This window comes from Lonchura striata, chromosome 2 (genome assembly GCF_046129695.1).
Source record: "Lonchura striata isolate bLonStr1 chromosome 2, bLonStr1.mat, whole genome shotgun sequence".
Lineage (NCBI taxonomy): Eukaryota > Metazoa > Chordata > Aves > Passeriformes > Estrildidae > Lonchura > Lonchura striata.
The window spans coordinates 45,948,351-45,970,229 of NC_134604.1; the positions used below are offsets into that span (position 1 = coordinate 45,948,351).

A 21,879-nucleotide genomic window follows, 5' to 3' on the forward strand; every position below is an offset into this window, starting at 1 on the left:
CAAATTACTCAATTTTAGCAGGTAAGCCAGAAATTGTTAGAACACCTTTCAATAAAGAAGTTAGTTCAAGTTTAACTATGGACGTTTAGAAGATAAACATTAATAATTCTCTTATCTCTCTTATATCTTTAAGAAAAACTACTTTCTGGAAAAGTATGACAGGTTTCATAATGTAAGCTTATTTTAAGATTTTCTGAATCATCATAGGTCGATATGATTTCTTTGTAACTTTGCTTGTTTAGAATGCTTCAGGGCTCATTGGGATCAAACCTCTAGAAAAGAGAGAGTGAAAGATCCCTTCCTCTATCAACCACCAGTAAAACTGTGATTTTCTTTTACATTCTGAAATGGATTATTTAAAATTAGTCAGATCCTGTATAAAGTATGAGCAAGATTTACTTTTAGCAAGGAACACTTCTCATTTCCCTTCCCTTCCCTTCCCTTCCCTTCCCTTCCCTTCCCTTCCCTTCCCTTCCCTTCCCTTCCCTTCCCTTCCCTTCCCTTCCCTTCCCTTCCCTTCCCTTCCCTTCCCTTCCCTTCCCTTCCCTTCCCTTCCCTTCCCTTCCCTTCCCTTCCCTTCCCTTCCCTTCCTTTTTTTCCTCAGATTCTTTGTTATAGTCCAAAGAGAATTTAAAAAGTTCTGATCTTTTTTTCTCCAAGGATAAAAAGATTACTTGAGCTTGAACCACAGGCTGTAGTTCAAGGTTCAAAGTGGTTCACTGTCCTTCTTGGAGATTTTCTCTTCTTCTAAAATTTATCTTTGAATGATAAATAAGTCTAAGAAAAAGCAAAACAAAACAATGTTTCTTTTATGAATGAAGCTCAAGTATGCAGAAAAACAGTCTTATAGGGGGAAAAAAGTGCTGCTTTTTTGATTGACTTCAACAGTAATGATATACACTTAGAAGCTAAAAATGAGAGAAGAAACCTACAAAACAAAACAGCTGAGTTTTTTCAGTATTACAACTTTATGCTCATATATGTGTACAACACTTTCATGATTACATGGTTGTTACTTGGTGGTTTTATTGATAATGCTAGTATATTTTTTTTAATCACAGAGATGATTTTCTATAATTGATGGCAATTTCTAACACATTCTAATTTATTCATTTTCTCAGGAATGTTCTTGTAGATTTCCTGTTTTAAAATTCAGTCATGGAAGGATTAAATTTAGTAAGCAATTTCCATAAGTATATGTTACTTTAAAGAAATGCAAAGTAGACTCAATAAAGTGATATTTTTACATAGTGATTTTCTTCTTTGGGCAAGATACAATTTTGAACAATGCTTATGTTAAAGTAGTCCCTTCCCTATTAAAGGACAACATAAGAATGAGCAACTAGATAAAGATCTTGGATAGGAGTAGGTATTTAAGATCTTGACTGGTTGAATTTATAAAACACAGTTTTAGGTTCCAACTTTTCCTTCTGTTTTTTCAATTGATTATTTGTTTAGCAATACCCTCCAAAAGACCCTAGAGGGAAATCTTTCCTAGCTTGAAAAGCAATAGTGAGTACAATATCTTGCGACTGCAAGAAAATGGCCTGGTTGATATGGATTAAGTCAGTAATAGATATTTTTCTATTCAGTTCAGATTTTTAAATTTCTCCAAGCCGGAAAAAAGAAACAACACTGTCCAACTAAAATTTCTCCTACCTTAAGAGAGAAAAATTTGATTTCCCTTCAAAGCAGACACTATCATCACAGTGATTTATGAATTATAAAATATATGATACATCTATACAAGTCAAGCTGGAAAATGAGCATTCACCAACACACAGAAGTCACTTTGTTTTATGACTAGTGTTTTATAGAAAAGAAACATTTTAAGTCATTATAACTGAGGAGAATTTTAATGCTAAAACTGAAAGGACTATGTTCCTTGTTTACTGAAAATTCCCTATTTATTTAAAAATATCTAAAAAAATTAAAAATTTCTTACTAAAGAGATTTATACTTACCACACAGATATTTTTATGTACAATAGTTAAAACAAGTTTAAATCTGGGGGTTGATTGCTTCTTTGTTTGCTTTAGGGAACAAAAGTTATTTTTATTTGAGAGTTGTTGCATTTTCCCCCCTTATTTTTATGACAGCCTAATTTATGGTACAATTAGTAAGATTGGATTCTTCAGTGCCATGATTTTTGTTGTATAATGAAAGGCAAAAAAACAGAGTACACAAATGATAACACAGCCTTCCCCTTTTACTGTTACTAGCTCTTGGAGAAACAAATGCTGCAATTTATATTTCCTCAGCTTCATTGTTGTGAATGACTTCACTACTTCCCTTAGAGATATTTTTTTCTCAACAGCTGTTTTAAAGCATTACTTGATTTTTTGATTTTAAATACTGTGCTATTTATAGTTTGTGGAGTCTGATGGGTGAAATGGAGATTAAAAATAAAGTTGGTTGGACAGGTAACAAGCTCATTAATGCCCTATAAGAACATCCAATTCTAAAAGAATTGAGGCATGCTGCTCAATCAGGGTTTGCTTTTTTTTTTTTTTTTCTTTTTTTTTTTGCTTTTGATCTATAGAAAAGTGAACAAAATAAAAGAATTAATGACTAAAAAATGCTTGGGCTCAGATCTCACAAATTTAACAATCCTGTTAAAGTATTAAAGAAAAAAAATAAAATCAGCTCTTCAGACTATTAGGTTGCCATGCTTTTGTAAAACATTTTAATAAAAAATGCATTAGAAGTTTCTTAAAATCATTGGGGGAAAAGTCTTAAAAACAAATCAAGTAATAATATTTGTTAAACAAAGTATATTTGTTCTTCCCATCTGTCTACCAGAGGCAAGCATGGTCTGGCATTTGAAAATTTTAATGTTGCCACTATAATTCCACTGCTGGCAGCTTCATTTCTTGTGCTATACAAGTAAAATATATTCCAGACCAGTGATTTCTCCTCCCACTCTTTCCTTCTAAAATCTGTTCTGCATACTAGGAAACAGATAAATAAAACATAAGATGCCATTAAAAAAAAATAATAGAAAATGAGGACATATTTCCTTATTAGAAACCACATATATTTCAACTGAGTTGAATTTAAGGAAAAGCCAAAATTTAACAATTCAGTGACTCAGAAAACACTGCCTTTGTTTTAAAAAAGCAGGAACCCGATATGCTTAATGTGGCATGACTTTTTTTTCTTAAGGGTTCAAATATCTTCTTCTATTAACATCTTATCTCTGTAATGTATTTTTTGTGTATCCCAATTCTTATCACAGTGAATTAGATGAACAGCATCTTGACTAGTAAGTGATTTTTTAATTTTTTTTAATTATATACCCTTCTATGCCTCTGGAGCCATAAGATACTGTTTGAGAAAAAAAGCAAGACTCATGAAAGCACCCAAAAAATTTGGAAAAAAAACAAATGTAACAAAAATACTTTCTAGGCAGTTTCCTCTGATTTAGTTATTTTATTTCTACACAATTTTTCTTCACCATCTTTCAAGGAAATTAATTTATTTCAATGGGTGTCACTTTCTGCTCCTATTTCTTATAATAACCAAATTTCTTCCAAACTGCCTGGGAATTTAAATATAGCTAATATTACCTAAGAGTGCTACAGTACATTTTTGTAAGCTAACTTGAGATACCTTGAAGTTAAGTGATTCAGGTCTTAGTTTCTTATGACTATAGACATTGTCCTCACAACATTGTCCTAAGTATTGCAGTCTCTCTTCCTACAAGGCAAAATGATAAAATTTGGGCATATAATTACTTAAATCCAAAGTGCAATCAAATAGTTTTTCATAGGGCTGCTTTTCTTGTGATTTTAACTTTTTTTAATACAGTATTTATAAAAATGCACTGCCAGTTTACATGCAGATAAGGACAATAAGACTGTTGGAATAAAGCATATATAAAAAGACCTTGTAAACGTTGGTAAAATAAACTGGTGATTTTATTCTGGCTAGGACAGGGTTAATTTTTTTGCAGTAGCCAGGAGGGAGCATGGCTAGGAAACAGAGGTTATTCAGTGACACCCCACATCATTACCATGGCCTGACATCAAAAGAAGGGAGTCTCCACTGGGGAGAAGAGATTTCTTCCAGTGGTGTAAACCTAGACAGGGCAGTCGTGCATTGCCTGTTGTCAGGGGGTTTCCTGTGTGAATCACTCACTTCTCGTACCTCTCTTCTCATTAGATTGTTCTCATCTCAATCTGTGATCTTTGCCTTTTGTCCCTCCAGTTCCCCTCTCACCCCTGGAGCAAGGAGGAGGGAGAGAGGGAAGTGGGGGAACACCCAAGCAATGGTTGGGAGATGCAGTGAGAGCACTAAACTAGGGAGTACCACTGCTAAACCACCACATCTGGATACATGTATATAGACATATACATAGATATATATGTATATAGATACATATATGGAAAGGAGAAAAAGATGCACATACAAAATTATGGGCTTAAGTATTTTAGAAATTATTGTTCAGTAATTAGAACGAAACTAAATTCCAGAAGTCATATAGCAGAAAATTAATCAATGTTTACTTTTCAATAATTACTGATTTTGCTTTCAGTGAATCTCTGAACAAACTTCGGGAGCAAGATTCATCTCACCTAACCTAAGGTGCCTACAGGGAAGATGGCAGTGTTTGAGCTTATCACCTCAAAAATCTTTCGTAATCAATGCAGAAAAAAAAGAAACAAATCAGAATAACTTTTTAGATTTGTTTCACCTGACCTGTAGGAGATACTTGCTTTAGAATGAGATCAACCATAGACTAATGAAGATTTTTTTTCCCCACTATAAGGGAAAATTAAGATGATGATCTTGCATTTTTTGTAAGTAGCACAAATACCTACTTTTGATCACATTAATCATATTATAGCATGTAACAATCACTGTAGCATGGTTTTGCCCATTGTTTTGTCTGTATCTCTAATATATTAAAAGGATTTTAAAGAATCTGTTTATTCTTAATTTTATTGTTTTCCTTTTGAATTGATTATACTTAGAAGAATGTTAATAGATATATTTGGTAGAATAAAAGTGCAAAAGACAATCCCATGCTTAAGAAAAAGGCATCCCACTAATTTTGTGAAGGCAAAGAGAATGATCCCATGTGGATATGACAGTGCATAATTATCTATCATGTGAAATTTTTGTTTTTCTGCCAGGTATCTCTTGGTAGCTGCAGGAAAGTGACGAGTCCAAATAAAGAGGACGTTTGAGCATGAGCCAGGAGATTCAATTTAATATCTCACTATTGTCACTTTTGCTACCTGCTGCACATTTAAACTCTCTAGCCCTAATTTCTTTTCTTGTTTTTGGTTTTTGTTTTGTTCTTTTTTTTTCACAGTTCTTCACAGTTCACAGCAGAAAAGAGATCTGCTTTAGGGTTGGGTCTTTATGCACCACAAATATAATAACTCTGTGTAATATACTGTATTAAAAACTTTTTGATTAAATATTTCATTTATGGGACTGCCCTCTAAGATGTCTTATAGCACTGCAGCATTAGAAACATAGTGCATTTCCCAGGTGCAGAAAATGTATTGTGCTAAATGAGCCAGTGGTCTAATCAAAAGGAACTCTAGATCTATTAAAGGGAAGATCAGTTAATGACAAGTCCCTGGTGTAAATGAGGTCACTTCACAGCCTTTCACAGTATAAAGTAGAAATCAATTTCATTTTAGGAATAATAAAATATAAAGGAATCTCATTTTATCATTAGAATGGACTCTTAGAGATTGAGATTACATTTTCCTTTAAGGTGAACTCTTGCATCAGCTCTGCATAAACTGAAGTGCTGGAGATATTTGTAATATTTATAATGTTTTTAAATTGATAACATTTCCATACAACTCATTGTTAAAAGCATATGTAAAACAAAGGTATATCTGAACTGGAGCAGTTCAGAACAAGGAGTTTATTTCGATTTCTCCTTTCCTCTTTGTATTCATGACTTTAAATATTGCAGAGCTGTTCTTGCTGGTTCCCATTCTGCTGAATCAGCTCTTACAGAAGCATCATTGTTCTTGGAGACTGACATAGGTTACAGACTGCTTAAGAAATGTGAATTAGGTGCACTGGTGCATAGGAATGAGCAGAAGAACTTGAAAGCTTTTTTTTATTATTTTGTCCAATCAACTCTGCCTGTCTCTGTAGTGCCTATATCCAGATTAACCCCAAGCTTCAAAGGCTTTTAACAAAGCTTCAAAGCAGGCAATTTGTGCATCATTATTACCTTATTTTTGAAAGTAAACCTCTTACTTCGGGGTGCAAACATTCTTTAAAGGGGGATTGAAATCTAAAAAATAAAATTACAAGAAATTGAATTAAATGGTGAAAAACCTGCTACTTCTATCCTAGTATTTTTTTTTTCTTTATGGCTTCAACACAATGTGCTTTGCATTTCTTTCAAGGGTCAGTTTGTCATATCACATAAAGTACAGTGAGGTGCATATTCCACATAGGCCTGCAGGTCAGTTCAAGAGGTCACTATACAGTTTCAAGTGCTCATTTCCATGCAGAGGAAGATAGAGCAATTCAGATGAAAGAAGCTAACATTATATAGTTGTACCTCTGCAGGACAAGTATTCTGCCTTGTAGAATGTTTGCATGATATCTCTATGAGATTAAAAATTATTGCAGAGAAGAAGGACTAATGGGTTGTCCAATGCCCCGCTCCTTATGGTTACATATCAGTGAAAATCAGCATTTACCCTGCATCCCCAGGACCCCTTCTTAAATGTCCATGTTTCTTCTGATAAAGAAGCAAGTGATATGAATATCCATGCTCCATCTGCATTTCAACAGACTGAGACATGATTAACAAGTGATGTTAGACACTTTTATCCTTATGGTGCTATTCAGTGGAATTCAGCATTCAGGTGGCAAAGTGCATTTTCCTGTAATAATTAATGTCTGTATGGTTCCAAATACAGCAGTATTTCCAAATCACAACGCGTCTGTTGCAGATGGACTCCTAGTCAAATAACTTGGCATCTGTGCCAGTACAACATAACTGCCTGAATGAAGATGTACCAACTGAGATTTTTCATCAAGTGACCAGACTGGTACAATAGTGATATAACCCTTTATTATCCACTGATGATAGAGAGTGTGAGTATTAGAGGTATTCTTAATGACTAGAGAGAGCTGCAATTTTCTGAATGTGTGTTTATTTATTTAAATGTGTTTTCCCAACATTCTGAGCACATATTTGAAATTGAATTGTAAACATTAAAATTGGCCATGCCTACATTTTGAGTGAATACTAGTATTTCAATTGACTGTAAGGAAATTGAATTACAGCAAATCAGCTTCACCCTTTAAATGGTAAATGAGAATACCTATGGAGGAGTTTGATGCAGTTAAACTAATCAGCTTTAAATTGATTTCTTTAAAAAATTCAGATTAATTTAACTGATGGTCCTCCATGTATCAAATATGTTTTTATATGAAAGGTACAATTATAGAATGATATAAGAGTCTAGATTGGAAATGTCTGGTCTGTGGAAAGCAGGGCCTTAGTCTAGGCCATAACTGTAACCTTGTCAAACTGTCTTCAATGCTTCCAACAAGGAAAAGGTCTGAACACCCTGTCTGATGTTTAGCTGTCCTCAAGATTGTTTTTTTCCCTTGCATCTAAATGGAATTTCCCCTGAATTGACTTATGCCTATTATCTCTTTCTGTTCATTTTGGAGCCTTTTGAAAAGAGGCTCCTTCTCTTCTATAACTACCTTTCAGGTGATGGAAAAAAATTCCTTCTCTATAACTACCATTCCGGTGATGGAAAACTATGATTAGATCCCTCCTGAACCTTTTCTTCCCACACAAGTCCTTTAATTTTTCTTCATACATCAAATTCTCCTATGCTCCTATGACCTTGGGTCTCCTCCTCTGATCTCTCTCTGTTTGATCTGTATTTTTCTTGGGGGGTACCAAAACTGGGCACAATATGCCTCATGTGGCCTAACAAGTTCTGTGTGGAGTGAAACAATCACATCCCTTGTGTTGCAGTTGCTGGTGCAATCACTGACATTGTCATTGCTGCAACGGCACACTGCTAAGTCACGTTCAGTTCACTGTCCATCAGCAGTACCAAATCTTTTCTATCAGAGCTTTCCCAACCTGTCAGCCCCCAGTCAGTACTACTGACTGAATTATTCCGTCTTGGCTGCAGGATTTCACATTTTACTTTGTTAAACCTTATGCAATTCCTTTTAGCCTGATTTTCTTGACTGTTGAGGACTTTGCATTTTACCTCTTTCATCCTCTTCCACCTATCTCCTGTCCCAGTGGGGTGTCAGATGAAAAGCTGATGATAGTGTAGGCAGTGCCATCACCCAGGTTGATGACCCTGAGGAATCCCACTCATGACCAACTGACATTTTGACTCAGATATTGGTGACCTTTTGAGTTCATAACTTGAGACACTTTTCCATCCATCTTCAGCCTGATTTGTCCAGGCTGTCTAATCAGCTTCAACAAGTATGTGAGAGATCGTGTCAGACATCCTGCAGAGGTCAAGGTAAATGGATATCCACTGCTCTCCTCCATTCACCAAGGAAGCCATTTCATCACAGATGGCAGTAAGACTAGCTCTGCACAATTTAATATATGTAAACCTGTGTTGGCTCTTCCTAATCTTCCTGTCTTTAATTTGTGTGGACAAATTTTCCTCATGGATTAGCTCTATTACATTCCAGGAATGCGTATCTGGTCAGTATTTTTTCCTAGATTGTTTTTTCCCCAGTTGTTGATGGGTATGTTTAACTATTTTTTCATCTGTGTTCTTTGTCAATTTCCATGACCTTCCAAAAATGGCAGAGGAGGTTTGCACTAGTATCTTCTGATGTCTTCAGATTCATTCCATCACATCCTAAAAACCTCTTCCTGTACAATTGCTACAGATGGTCCCTAGCTCAATCCTCCCTTGCTGTCAGTGACTCACCATTTGCTTTTCCATTTCATCTTGGAATGGAGACTTGAGAGCTGACATTAGCCTTAAAGATCGAAGTGAAAACACGACTGAGTACTTCTTTTCTGTGTCATTTCTAAGTTGCCACCTCTATTTGGCAGCCGTCTGTGTCTTCCTTCCACTCAGTACTAAACAACCTGTAGAAGTTTCTTCCTAGTTTGAGTTCCAGCTGAACTCTTCCCTTCCTAATTTCATATCTGCAAACTCAAACAGTACCTTTTGTACTCCTCTTTAGTCATGTGCCTGCTTTGCCATCTGTCACGTCTCTTATTGTATTTGAGCTCTTTGCATGCTGCTTAACAAGAATTCTGGTTTATTTCTTTCTAGATCTGCTCCTTTTTTCTTTATCTTTTGTTCCACTCACTCCAAATTAGGGGGATGGACAGATTTTAGCAGGCTGTCTCTGAAAATTTCTCAGCACCTTTCCTTACCATGAAAGACTCGCACAGGAGTCCTAACAGTTCCCTGTGCAAAAACTCTCCTAGGAGCTGAAATCTGTACTTCTGAAACCTAAGGCATTTATTTTGTTGCTGCAATTTTGAGTGAAAACTTTAGGTGAGGAGTAGGATGAAGATTCTTTATTGGTATTCATGGATGTTTGTGTCTATTTGTGAGATTTACAGTAATTTTGATATTTGTGGTATTAATTATGCATTATGCATACTAGTCATAAGTATTTACCATTACTTCTGAAGTGCAAGAGTAGGAAAGCTCTCTTCTCATTCTGACATGTTTATTTACTTCTTCTGCTCAAACTGTATTATTTTGGCTGGTTTTATGTTTAGAATATGAAAGGTCAAAACATTTCCCTTTCAGTAACAATATCTAATTAAAGAAAAAATAAAGAACATTTTCATAGTAAAAGGAACAAAGAAATAAAGTTTCCACATGGGATTTTCAAAATAGTCTAACTAACAGTAAAAGTTTGAGTAGTATAATGTAAATTGGAACAATTCGTGGAGAAATTCAGCTCACAATGGGACATGTGACTGTGATTGACATCCATTTCATCTCAACTCATTTACAAGTCAAGTATGTAGTCCAAGTCAGATGTTTACACTCTCCAAGTAATCAATGGAATGAAAGAAGGATTGAGTCATCCAGAGAGTGAATAATTCAGTTTTAAACAGGTATCTATTAGAACCATGATAAATATATCTCTGGAGGTGCTGCTCTCTTTAATGTCTGTGGAGGAAATTTAAATTAATAGCAAACATGTCTAATTTGAAGATGTTTAAATGAGGTGAAAATAATTTCATTACCTGTGTGAGCTCTTCATGCATAGATATCTTGTATGAGAACCTTATAAACTGTTTAATAATACACCTGAATAGTATCAATGGGCACACTGAAAGAATCCATGCAAACAGCAATATGATGTTGATTCCTGGCATATTTTTTCAGTTTTGATCCAGAGAAAGACTGATTATTTTCTTTAGTTGATTTAGATTGAACTGCTAAATATTTAACATTTAAATTGTTAGAATTAGTAATTAAGATATTCTATGCATGCACACTCCCCCAACTATTTCCAAATTCATTCCAGATTAGAAATAATTTTTTAATATCTAAATGATGTTATTCAGACCACTTTATCTATCTTTGCTCTTGATTGCTGTAATCACTCACTTGACCTTGGAATTTTCACTATGAACAATAGGGCAAAAAAAGAAATGCAGCTATTGCAACCATTACCTGTAATCCCTGTTTACATAATCTATCTTCTCATTCACTACAAAAGTTCTCATTCATTTTTTGTACAAATACTTTTAGTCTTCCAGTCCAGCCTCTTTAGAATTTGATCTGTTTTGCTGCTATCTTATTAAATACCCTTCCTCATAATTCACTAATTATGTTGTCATACTCCATACTCTTATGTCCCAATTTTGCAAGTTTCTGCCCTTAAGCTAATTCCCCAATTGCATAGTGACAATTTCAGAAAAAAAAACTAATTGCAATGCACAAAATTTAATGAAGGGGTTAATTGCTCTGGTAAAAGGAACATAATTTCTTTACTTCTAAAATCACTAGATGTTAGAGCTCTATCTCTTCTATAAAACTATTTATGTATTATTGTATATGTAATTAAAATATGCAAATAAAGTCCCTAGTGGAGCACTCTGTTACTTGTCAATGTCCAACCAAGCAGCAGACAGTTGTCAGAGAAAGTAGATATCTTTTAGTATGTTACAAAAATCAAAAGGAGTTTCAGCTAACACACTTTTGTGTTTTCAAAAAATATGTGATTTGGAACCACTCAAAGAGAGAAATGAAAATAAGCAAACAAAAATTCTTAAAAATTTCACCTAGGAAAGAAGCAACATACCTAGCATTCAGATGATATATATTAACAAAACAAGTATCTACTCTTTTGTTCCCTAGTAAATATTGAAGGCAGAATACAAGTATTCTGCTATATATTTGGAACTGGACAGTAAACACAACAACCTGATATAATCTTTAAAAGATCTTTTTTTTTTAAACAAATGGTAGGAAAAGGATTTTCAAAAGTATCCTCAAACCTCAAAAATGCATAATGTTAGAAAAGGTGTGAATCCATCACTAAAGGGAAAAAAATTACTAATGCTCAGATTTCAAAGCTTTTCTTCTAAGAATCAGCTCAAGAAATATAACTAAAAAATCAGATTATAATTAATTTATACAGACTATTTCTGAAAGCCACACTTCCTAATCCAAAATGCAGATTACCATGATTTTTAATTTCTCTTCTTTAAAAAAATGTCAAGGGACTGACTGTAAGAATCTATTTTCAGACATTAATGACATCTTCTCATTGCCTATGAGTGACTGTTTCAGAGATGGCAGAAATTTACAGTTGGATTTAATGAATTCCGTTTAATGCATCACATTTTTTAGCAGAAACACAGTTATTGTGCATGAAATACATTCATATTGTTCAAAGTAACTCAGGTATTTTGTTAAGTCAAATAAAATACAGTAACAATAGGAAAAATTACTCTTGTAAAACAAGCAAGAGGTTTTCATGTAACATTTGCTGGATTATTAAAATCTATTCTATAGAAATTTTATACAGATCTACTGCCATGACAAAAGATTAGTTTTGTAAGGGTGTTAACTTTTATTAACTTTCTTTACACCAGTTCATATAAGTAATCTTTAGTACTTCCCACTTAGTGACCCATGAATATGATGCATGTAGATACAACATTGGGAAAACAGGAAACATGGTACAAATTTCATGTTTCATTCTGATATAAGGTGTTTCTGTTCTGTCTACCTTTTGACAGTAATAAAAAGGTTCTGTACTTTTTTACTATCTGACATTTTTTATAAAGTTTTGGCTGGAATCTTTACTGTCACAAACATACGTTCTCCAAATTATCTTAATTTGAGCTGGTTCAGCTAATATTTTAATCAGTGGTGTACCCATTGATTTCCATTTGCCATGTTAGATGTGAATTGTTCTGTTGAGCACTTTAATTCCTTTTTTCATGAGGCTGTAGTTCTGGATTCTGTGTCACACAAAGCACCAACAGATAATGGGCCATATACCAAGGGCTCTATAGCCAGAGTTAAACAAACTAGCTTGCTATTCTTAAGCTGTTGCATTTCTAAGTATGAAATTCAGAAAGCATTTTGCAGTCAATATTCGTGCTTTATAAAACTCCTCTATTTTTCCACCCAAAAATAATTTGAAATAAAAAGGGATGTCGAAGTATTGTTCAGACAACAAACCTTGATGGTTTCTGCTTTAGAAAAAGCATTTTTTGATTTCTATTTCAGTTTTGCCTGTATTGGTTGGTTTCCAAGGCAATATTATTCTATTTTCAAACTCTTTTCACATAAATGTTCAGACAACAATAGAGTTTTGACACATGGGTGATGTTGAAAAGTGTTTGAATTCACATGTCAGCATCATTGTTGTCATCATAATTCTCTTGTTACCCTGTGCCTTATAACTGCATAGCTGTCTTAAAATTAGTACATGTCACAGCTCACATTAAAAATCACTGCTTTTGCATGCTATTTTTTTATCAGGATTATCATAATGTGCTTATTTATAACAAAAGATAGCATCCATTCCATTCCCTCTGCTGGATGTTTAACACCCATTAGGGCAGTAGCTGTGGTCATTGTTGTACATAACTGTGAAGAGCAAAGCCAAGCAAGAGCACATGTTTTCAAGCACTGGGACTTGGGATGACTGGAAGTATCACAATATGCAAAGAATCCTAAGGTATTAATATTTGGACCACTGGTTATGCATTTCTCCTTCTTGTGTGCTTAAATATTCATTTATTCATTTATCAATTTCATACAATTTTGAGATAAAAATATTACATAGTTTATAACTGAGAACTTGATCTGTTGTCTTCATCAACTTAATTTTTATTCCCCCCTCATTATCAGCAGTTTGCCAATCAATTAATTTTCATTTAAACATGTTGGATAGTCATTCAAAGATCTTTCTAATCTGAATATTATCACACAAAATGAATCAGTATTGTCTTGCTTGTACAGAAGTGATTAGTGGATTATTTATTATAAGTCACAAAAAAATTCTGCATTCAGGTTTTGCTTACTAGAATAAACATCTAATATAAAATAACATGGTTTTTTATCAGGAAAGAGATTTCATGTTATAGGAGTAATATCACCGCAGTTTTTGTACTTTAGTATAAAGAGAATTATATTTTCTTTATATTGCAAAATAGTTCAAATACCTACATCCAAGGCAGCATCAAATAGAAAATAGCTCTATATATATATAAATATACTTGATATTTTATTTTAAAAATTAGTATTACTTATTAAAAACAAAACAAAATAAAACCAAAACAAAAACTTCTCTAAATGAAGCTCTGATTATAACAAAATCTGCTATAACATCTGTGGATAAATTCATTCACAAGGGTAAAAATATTTTAACCAGACTATCTCTTTCAAAGGATTTTCTCTGTGAGATATAAAAATATAGTTTATCCACAGAAGTAATGAACAGCTTCTGTGGGCTAAACCAACTGCTCATGAATATTTTACCTTATTTTTAATTTAAAGTGGTATTGTTAGTGTTACATTTGCATTAGATTAATGAAGATGGCAATTTCTCAATTGTAGCAAAGTGAAAGAAGAGAAAAAGGACGATGTCAAGTAATCTGTGTTAAGATTATCCTAAGGAGCTGATACCTTATTGAATAAATAACATTGAATTACTTTCTGTTACTTTTTAATCGTAGAACAATTCCAGTGTTTGACCTTGTCTCGTCTTGAAAGATGGTCTCTATACACCTGCCTCTAATATTCAGAATCTAGACATGTCTTTTTGATGCCCATTGATGTTACCTTTCCTCCATTCAGTTTTTACCCCAATTCCAGCCAGCAGTTGGCTGCTTTTAATTGATTTCTTTAGACTCAGTATTGGATCCTCTCTGAATAGTCATTCTGAAATGGCTCTTTAGGGTTTAATGAATGAGCCAGTATGCAGTATAGACCATCATCAGCAAATACACTGTGTAAAGAAATACTCTGTATAATATAGTACTTTCAAAATGCAGTAGACTCCCTGCAGCCTTCATGTATCTGAACAGCATGAGGGACAGCCTTCAAAGCCTGTGGCAGACAGGTCTGCATCTCAATCCCTTGTAGTGGTAGTTCACTTTCTAGCTTGTGCAGCTCAACAGCAAGACACTCAGTCACATTTTGGATAGAGCTGTGAGTCTGCTGGGTGAACTAGAGCACTTGCTTATTTTCCCACAGCCCCAGTTTCTGGCAGTGTGATTAAATAAATATCCTAGGTAAAGAATGCCTTGGAGTCATCCAGCTACCTGAAATCATGTCATACCAGATTAGGGTAAAACTGAATGGTAACCTGAAGCTCTTATTGATAACCTCCAAAATGGTAATATGTCTAAAACCAGTTGTATAAGAAATAGGCAAAGAAATAAAACCTTTGTCATTCTGTTTACATGGTGACTATCAGAAAAGCCTGTCATTCTCTCATGTTTTGGATTTCCTTTCCTGACAAGAAAAGTTTTCAGGTTTTGGTTATACCTTCTCCCAGTGCTTGGGAGAATACTAGCCTTTACAGACAGCTCCTCTTCTGATATTTGAGATTACCAAGGATAGTTTAAAAACAGCTGCTGGGGAACAGTATCCATATGAATAGTAAAACAGCCCTTTTGGGTTTCTTTTTTAATAAGATGAAGAACTGTTCTGAGACACATAAGTATTTAGAAGGACTGTAGGGATGGACAAAAGGAGTGAAAGGCAAATCACCAAAGTATCTGTTACCAGTAAAGAATAAGGTTAGCATTTCTGGTACACTTCATGAATTTTTTAACACTAAATTAACTTTTTGAAAGAGGTACTGGTCACTTAATTTTATTTTTTTTTTTACAGAAAATAGAAATAAAAGTAATAATTGATCCCAAACAAATCCATTCTTTTGGAGGATATTAAAGTTCACAAATTGGAAAGAAAGAAGTCAGAGTCTTGAGCAAGTGAAAAAGAGCTCAGTTACACAATATGTGAGCATTCTGTGAGCTCTTGGAATTTCTTATCTCTCACTGAACATACAGATTCACATGAGGATTGAACAAAAAGGCACAAAAGAAGAATGAGGAAGAATAAAATTTTGTTCAAAATAAAGTAGAAATTCAATTTTCAACTTTTCCCCTATCTTTTTTTTTTTGTTTTATCTTCCACAGCAGAAGGAAATATGCACAAACCCTATTAAACTATTCACATCTACATCTTTAAATTCAAAATTAATGAATCATAATTGTGCTACAGTAATACACTTTAGGACATGATTGACACTTAAAAGCAGTGTCCTGATTAGTTATTTTGGTGCTTTAGATTATATTATAGTCATTCACAAAGCTTCAGCAATGTGTTTTTGTAATATAATCACTAATAACTCCATGACTAAAGTTATGATGAATAAAGTAAATGGATGCAGTAAGTAATAATTACTTCATCTGTTTGTGTCCTTCCCATCTCACAATTTAGCTTCTAGATAAGTCTTGTCAACTTCAGTTTCATTTTTTTAACTTTGCTTCTCCATCACTTGAGCATTTAACTTCCCAGGATCCATGTCTGGTAAAAATAAAGTTCTGCATGAATCAACAGTCTGACTATATAAAAACTGCCTTATTTTTTTAAGTAGGCTAAATTAAAAAAAAAAAAAAAAATCACTAGACAACTGAATGCTTGAGTTGGAAAGAACCTTTGCAGTTCATCTTGTCCAAACCCCCCAGTCAAGAGAGGCCACCTAGAACCAACGGCCTCAGACTACAGCCAGGCAGGTTTTGAAAATCTCCAAGGATGGAGACTGCACAACCTTGCTGAGAAATCTGTGCCAGTGCTGAGTGCTGAAACTGAGCAAGTCATGTGAAACTCTGGTACACTCTGCTCAAGCATTCCACAAAGTGCCTCCCACCAGCATAGTTGTTATCAGAAGGCTTTCATGTTCAACTGTACTACAGATATGAAAAATATCATGGAATCCATTTCCTCTAGATGATGTGGGATGTATTAAGCTAGACTCCTGTCTGTTAAGAAGGTCATAGAATTTGTGACCTGAATGTCAGATGGTCGTAGGAACATGAGAGATAAAACTTCTTTTTGTAATTGAAGAAGCAGTAATTTTAAATGCCAAATTATTTTACAGGTTATAAATTCTGTATATTTACAGATAGCAATATAAACTTTCTTTAGACTTATAGGGAACTTTCAATATGACAAAAACAGTCCTGATTAGACTGGGGGCTAACCATATGAGTAATTGTAAATTAAGGAAAAATGATTGCAGAATAAAAATAATTTAAAGTTCAGATGCCTCCCTTTCTAACAATTCAGGAGGATAAGGACATTTGACCTTGGTTTTCCCAGTGGAAATGAGGGGGACACGCTCTTTAAATATACAAAATGTCACACCAAAAAGAAGAACTTTTAAATTTTATTTTTTGGTTTGGTTTGGGTTTTTTTTTTTGTTGTTGTTGTGTTTGTTGTTTGTTTGTTTTAATAAAGAGTATGTGTGTGTGTGACTAGAGAGAGGTGGAGGTCATTCAGAGATAGATATGTTGCTTTGAACCTCCAGTCTCCAAATCTAACACTGGCAGAACAATGCAGGGAAATTATGTAGGACAAGGAGACATGTCTGGAAGTGAAATTTTAAGTTGAATACTTACTTGGATATGCTTCATGTGTAATTTTTGTTTCTTAAATTTGTAACTCAATGGGGTTAAATTACTCCTCCTCTACATGTTTATTATGAAGTTTATATATAAGCTAATATTTCTGACACCACTTTATAATCAATAAAGTGAAAAAAACATGCAGAAAAAATTAACTCATTCTTCTGTAACAGTCTAAATTAGCTCAGAGGAATTGTTCACTAGAAATGTCCGCTTCTCTGGAGAATAGAAATCAGAGTAATTTTAGACATCTACACTGCTGTCATGCTTTAGCCCCAGCCAGCAACTCATTCCCATACAGCTGTTTGCTCACTCTCACTGCAGTGGGATGGGGAAGAGAAAGAGCAGGGTAAAAGTGAGGAAATTTATGGGTTGAGATAAAGACAGTTCAATAGGTAAAGCAAAAGTTGCATGTTCAAGCAAAGAAAAACCAATAATTTATTCACAGCTTCCCACAGGCAGGGAGGTGTTGAGCCATCTCTAGGAAAGCAGGGCTTCATCAAACACAATGGGTACTTGAGAAGACAAATTCCATAATTTCAAACTAACTCCTTTGCTTTCTCCTTTGCCCAGTTTTATCTGAACATGGCACCATACCATATGGAATATCCATTTGGTCAGCTGGGGTCAGCTGCCCTGACTGTATCCCTTCCCAGCTTCTTTTGTACACCCAGCCTATTCTCTGGTTGAGTGGGACATGCAGCAGAACAGCCCTTGGCTCTAGGTAAGCACTGCTCAGCTATAAGAAAAATATTTCTATATTATCAACAAGTTTCACTGGAAAACAAAACAACCCCATAGTGGCTACTATAAAGAAAAATTTACTCTCAACTAAATTCAGGACAACTGCTAATATAAATATTTATGGGAGATGGATGCCACACCACTTAAAGCTTATTTTCTATTTAACTATTACGTGTGTGTGGTGCCAGTAGTCAATAAAAAGAAGGGTGTCCTAAGAGACCTGATCTCATTTACATAATTCAAAGAGCTGGAGTAAACTTCCTGCCTGCCTGTAGTGTGCAGTCATGTGTTAAATCTTTCAAGATCACACTCCATTTAAACCATGGCTTTTTTACAAAGCTTTGAATACAGCAAAGATACCAAAGACACATTTTTGACAAATGCATCTATAATATTTCATTTTTAATATGGCTCAATTTCCTAACTGGTGACAGTGCAGGATCACAATTAGTGGAGTCCTATAATGTTAAGAGTTATGAGATGAGGAAAGGTAGACTGAAATCACAGTCTTTTTAGTAAGTATAGATTTAAAGAAATAAATCTGACAGAAGCTACTGATTAGTCTTTGATTTTTATTGTTAAAACTTACGAGTTCATTGTCATAACGTGATGTAGCAATGACTGAAGCAGAGACTGCCTCAGTAATTTCTCATAGAAGCAAAAAGCTTGGTAGATGAAACTTATCAAAAGTTCTCAATGACTTAATTCCTCTCTTCCTTTAATGATGCTAAATAGCCAGCTGTTCCTAACTGAAGAAAAATAGAGTGAATACAGAAAATTTCTGAAAACATAGGTTTTCCTTCTCAAGTAATGCTTTAGATATTCTTTAAATTGCTTACTAGTCTGGTAGCAAGAAACAGCTGATCATCTTTAATTAACTTCTGTTTTGTCTAGTCAATGTAGAGTTATAATATCCTGGTTAATATTTTATAGCATATATTGAAACAGGATATTTTTCTGTGATTCTTATGTCTAATTCTTGAAACTGTCTTGCTTTTTTGTTAATTATTCCAATGCATTCACCCCTGAAGGCATACATCATTGACAAACAGTTTTTAAAGAACTTTGCTGTTGTTAAATTACAAGCAAGCAAATATTAATCTGAAACCCAGCTCAAGCAAGCATCTAAGACTTCAGACCATAGCAGCTGCAAGAAGACAGCAGAAGCCAGAATCAACAAATTATACAACATTCTGCTTGCACTTCTCTTTCTCATGGCTGTAAGTGACAATTCTGCATCATTCAGCTGGGTGGGAGGGAGAGCAGATTTGGGATGAATAAAAGAGCTTTGTTCAGATCAGGAAATCTGTTATGGTAACTACTGTAGAATCATCACAGCAAGAAGAGTCATCAGAAAACAAATTTGTTTTCTATAAAGGCTCTGTGAAACATATGTGATGGCTTGGGTTTTGCTTTGGTTTTTCGTTGCATTTTTTGGGGATTTTTTTTTTTTAGTATTCGATGTCATTTTCAGAGGAAAGAAAAATAAAATAATGCATCTTGCCATTTTGAAAGCATAAAATACAATCTCTAACACTGTAAAACAAACTGTGTGGTTGTACTCCACATCTTTAGTAATATTTCACATAAAGACACAGAAAAATTCTTGTCAATGCTTTTAGAAATCAGTAATTCTTTGCATTTTTGGCTTGAGGTGTGTTAAAGGAACTTCTCAAAAAGTAAATAATCAACACATTCCAATTATTCATAATTTTTTAAAAATGCTACCAGTTTAGTCTCTGTAAAGGATTTTTTATCTTTGGACATTTTAATCACTTTGTCTATATGCCTCTTGCAACAGATTCATTTTAATGGAATAATTCTTTTAGATGGGTGTTATGATATAACTGCAGGCAGCAGCCATGTGCATTTTAACATTTTTATAGAAACATTATGAACTGTTCTTTCATTTACCATGTCCTAATTTTCAGGGCATGGTTCCTACTCTTCTCCAGTGACATACTAAATTGTTTCACTCAGGGGCAAGAAAACCAAAAGAAAACAAATCTTTGCCTACCCAAACATCATAACACAATATTAGTAATATAAATGAAATCATTAAACATAAAAACACTGGGAAAAGACATTATTTTCTAAATTTGAAGCCTATAAGGGAATTCTGTAGTCTTGAAGCCTCTTCCTGTCATATGCAGCATGAAATTTATAAATCAAATCAAGTCAAAGTGAGAGTTCTTGCATTTTGTTAGGCATAGAGTATATGTGGAACATTCTTATGCTGGTTAATTGTTAGATGTGCATCTTCACTTCAATGTATTTATATATATATGGTTTTGAAAAATAGCTGACTGAGAGCAAAACGGGAGCCAATTATTGGATGTTTTTGATGTAATTGAAAAATATTCCTCCAAAATGTACATTATTTTGCACATTAGCATCGTCTTATTTCTCAGTCTTCCAAATTTACTGTTTTATTTTTTGTGAAGGTCAATGTTCCACATCAGATTAAATATGTGGGGGGCTCATTCTGGAAAGAAGAGTTTGATGAAGTAAAATCAGTTCAATGGCAATAATTTTCCAATCAAATTATCAATCAATAATCAGTTATTCACATATTTCTATCTAGTTGTTCATGTCTACCTGCTCTACTGCTGGAAGCAGGAATGCTTATCTGCAGTTGCTACCAAAACTGCTAGCCTAGTACAAAATGCTCCTTATTTTATTTTAAAGCTGTATTGCCAACTTGATTTTCAAGCACTGGGAGAGGTAAACAGATATTTCTTTTCCAGCTTTAATTTTGTACTACTGTCCATCAAAGATGGAAGCATAAAATAGAATAAGAATGAATGTATTTTCTTATTGTTGGTTTTATCGTCAAGGGTTAAAAGACCAAACTGTTGTTTATGTATGCACTTCTTCCTGCTCTTGAAAATTAATGATTCTTCTGTGAGACTATTCAAGTATGAGACTATTCAAGTAAAGAAATAGTAAAGAAAAATGGTGGATCACTTCTGGCATATGAAAACAAGAAGTGGTTGTGTTCAGCAAAATGAATAAAGGTCTCAGAATTATTAATTGTGCCACAGATGCTACTCCTTCAGAAAGAGAATAACAAAATGGAGCATTAACAAGAAGCATAAGAGACTTTTTTTGAGATATATTTCTGAATACAAAAGGTTGTGTATGAGAAAAAGCACAGAAAGTGCTTGAAGAAAAATGGATTTACGGTTACGGAGGACATTAGAGTGGCAATATGATTTTGGGGAGGCATGTAATACAAAATTAAGACAAATAATTTGAGTCAGGAAAACAAGCTATTAGGAGGAGAAAAAGTTATGTATAGAATACATAAATGAACTTTTGTACATGGAGAGGGGTAACAAGAAACCATTGTCCGAAACATCACTACCTCATCTCAGTTAAATGATGATAAAAACATTGGAAATGGTTACAGGAAAGCTGGGTGGAATTTTCACCCTGGTGTTCAAAATCAAGTCAGTGAAGACTGAACAACCCACTCTAACTTTGAAACCAGCCTGCTTAGAGAATGAGGTTGGACCAGATGACCTACAGGAGCTGTTTCTAACCTAAATTATTCTATTATACTGTGATTCAACTTGTCACAGGTTCTGAAAAACTTGTCAGGATCAAAGTTTTAAGAAATTAACAAACTGTTCCCTGAAATAAATGTTTAAGAGTGTATAAGTGCATAGTGAACACATGACAATTGAATAAGGATTTAAGTTTGGTAAGAAATTTTACATTTTATATGCTCCTCCAGCCCCGTTCAGAAAGAAAAAGCCAATAGTATCCAAAGAAACAAAATTCAGAAAATAGCAACAAGATTGTTCATCAGATCAAAAAGTCTCATTCTGCAGAACATTTTTTCACAGTACTGTAATGTTGCATTAAAATGTAATCCTTAATTTCTTATTTCAAAAAAATCTCTAAATACAATAATGTCTAATACAAAAAGTATTAGAGATTTCCTTTAAATTACATTCCATGCTTAAGTGAGGGCTATCTTAGAGAAGTTTGCATCCTAAATG

The 21,879-nt window shown here is 34.1% G+C and overlaps 1 long non-coding RNA gene across 1 annotated transcript in view; it reads right to left on the minus strand.

Annotated features, from left to right (window-relative positions):
- Nucleotides 1–21,879, minus strand: part of LOC110470062 (uncharacterized) — a 39,390-nt gene that overhangs the window by 242 nt on the left and 17,269 nt on the right. Inside the window, exon 2 of the long non-coding RNA XR_002465344.2 lies at nucleotides 6,209–6,271. This is a non-coding gene — a long non-coding RNA (uncharacterized LOC110470062). The remainder of the gene's footprint in view (nucleotides 1–6,208; nucleotides 6,272–21,879) is intronic.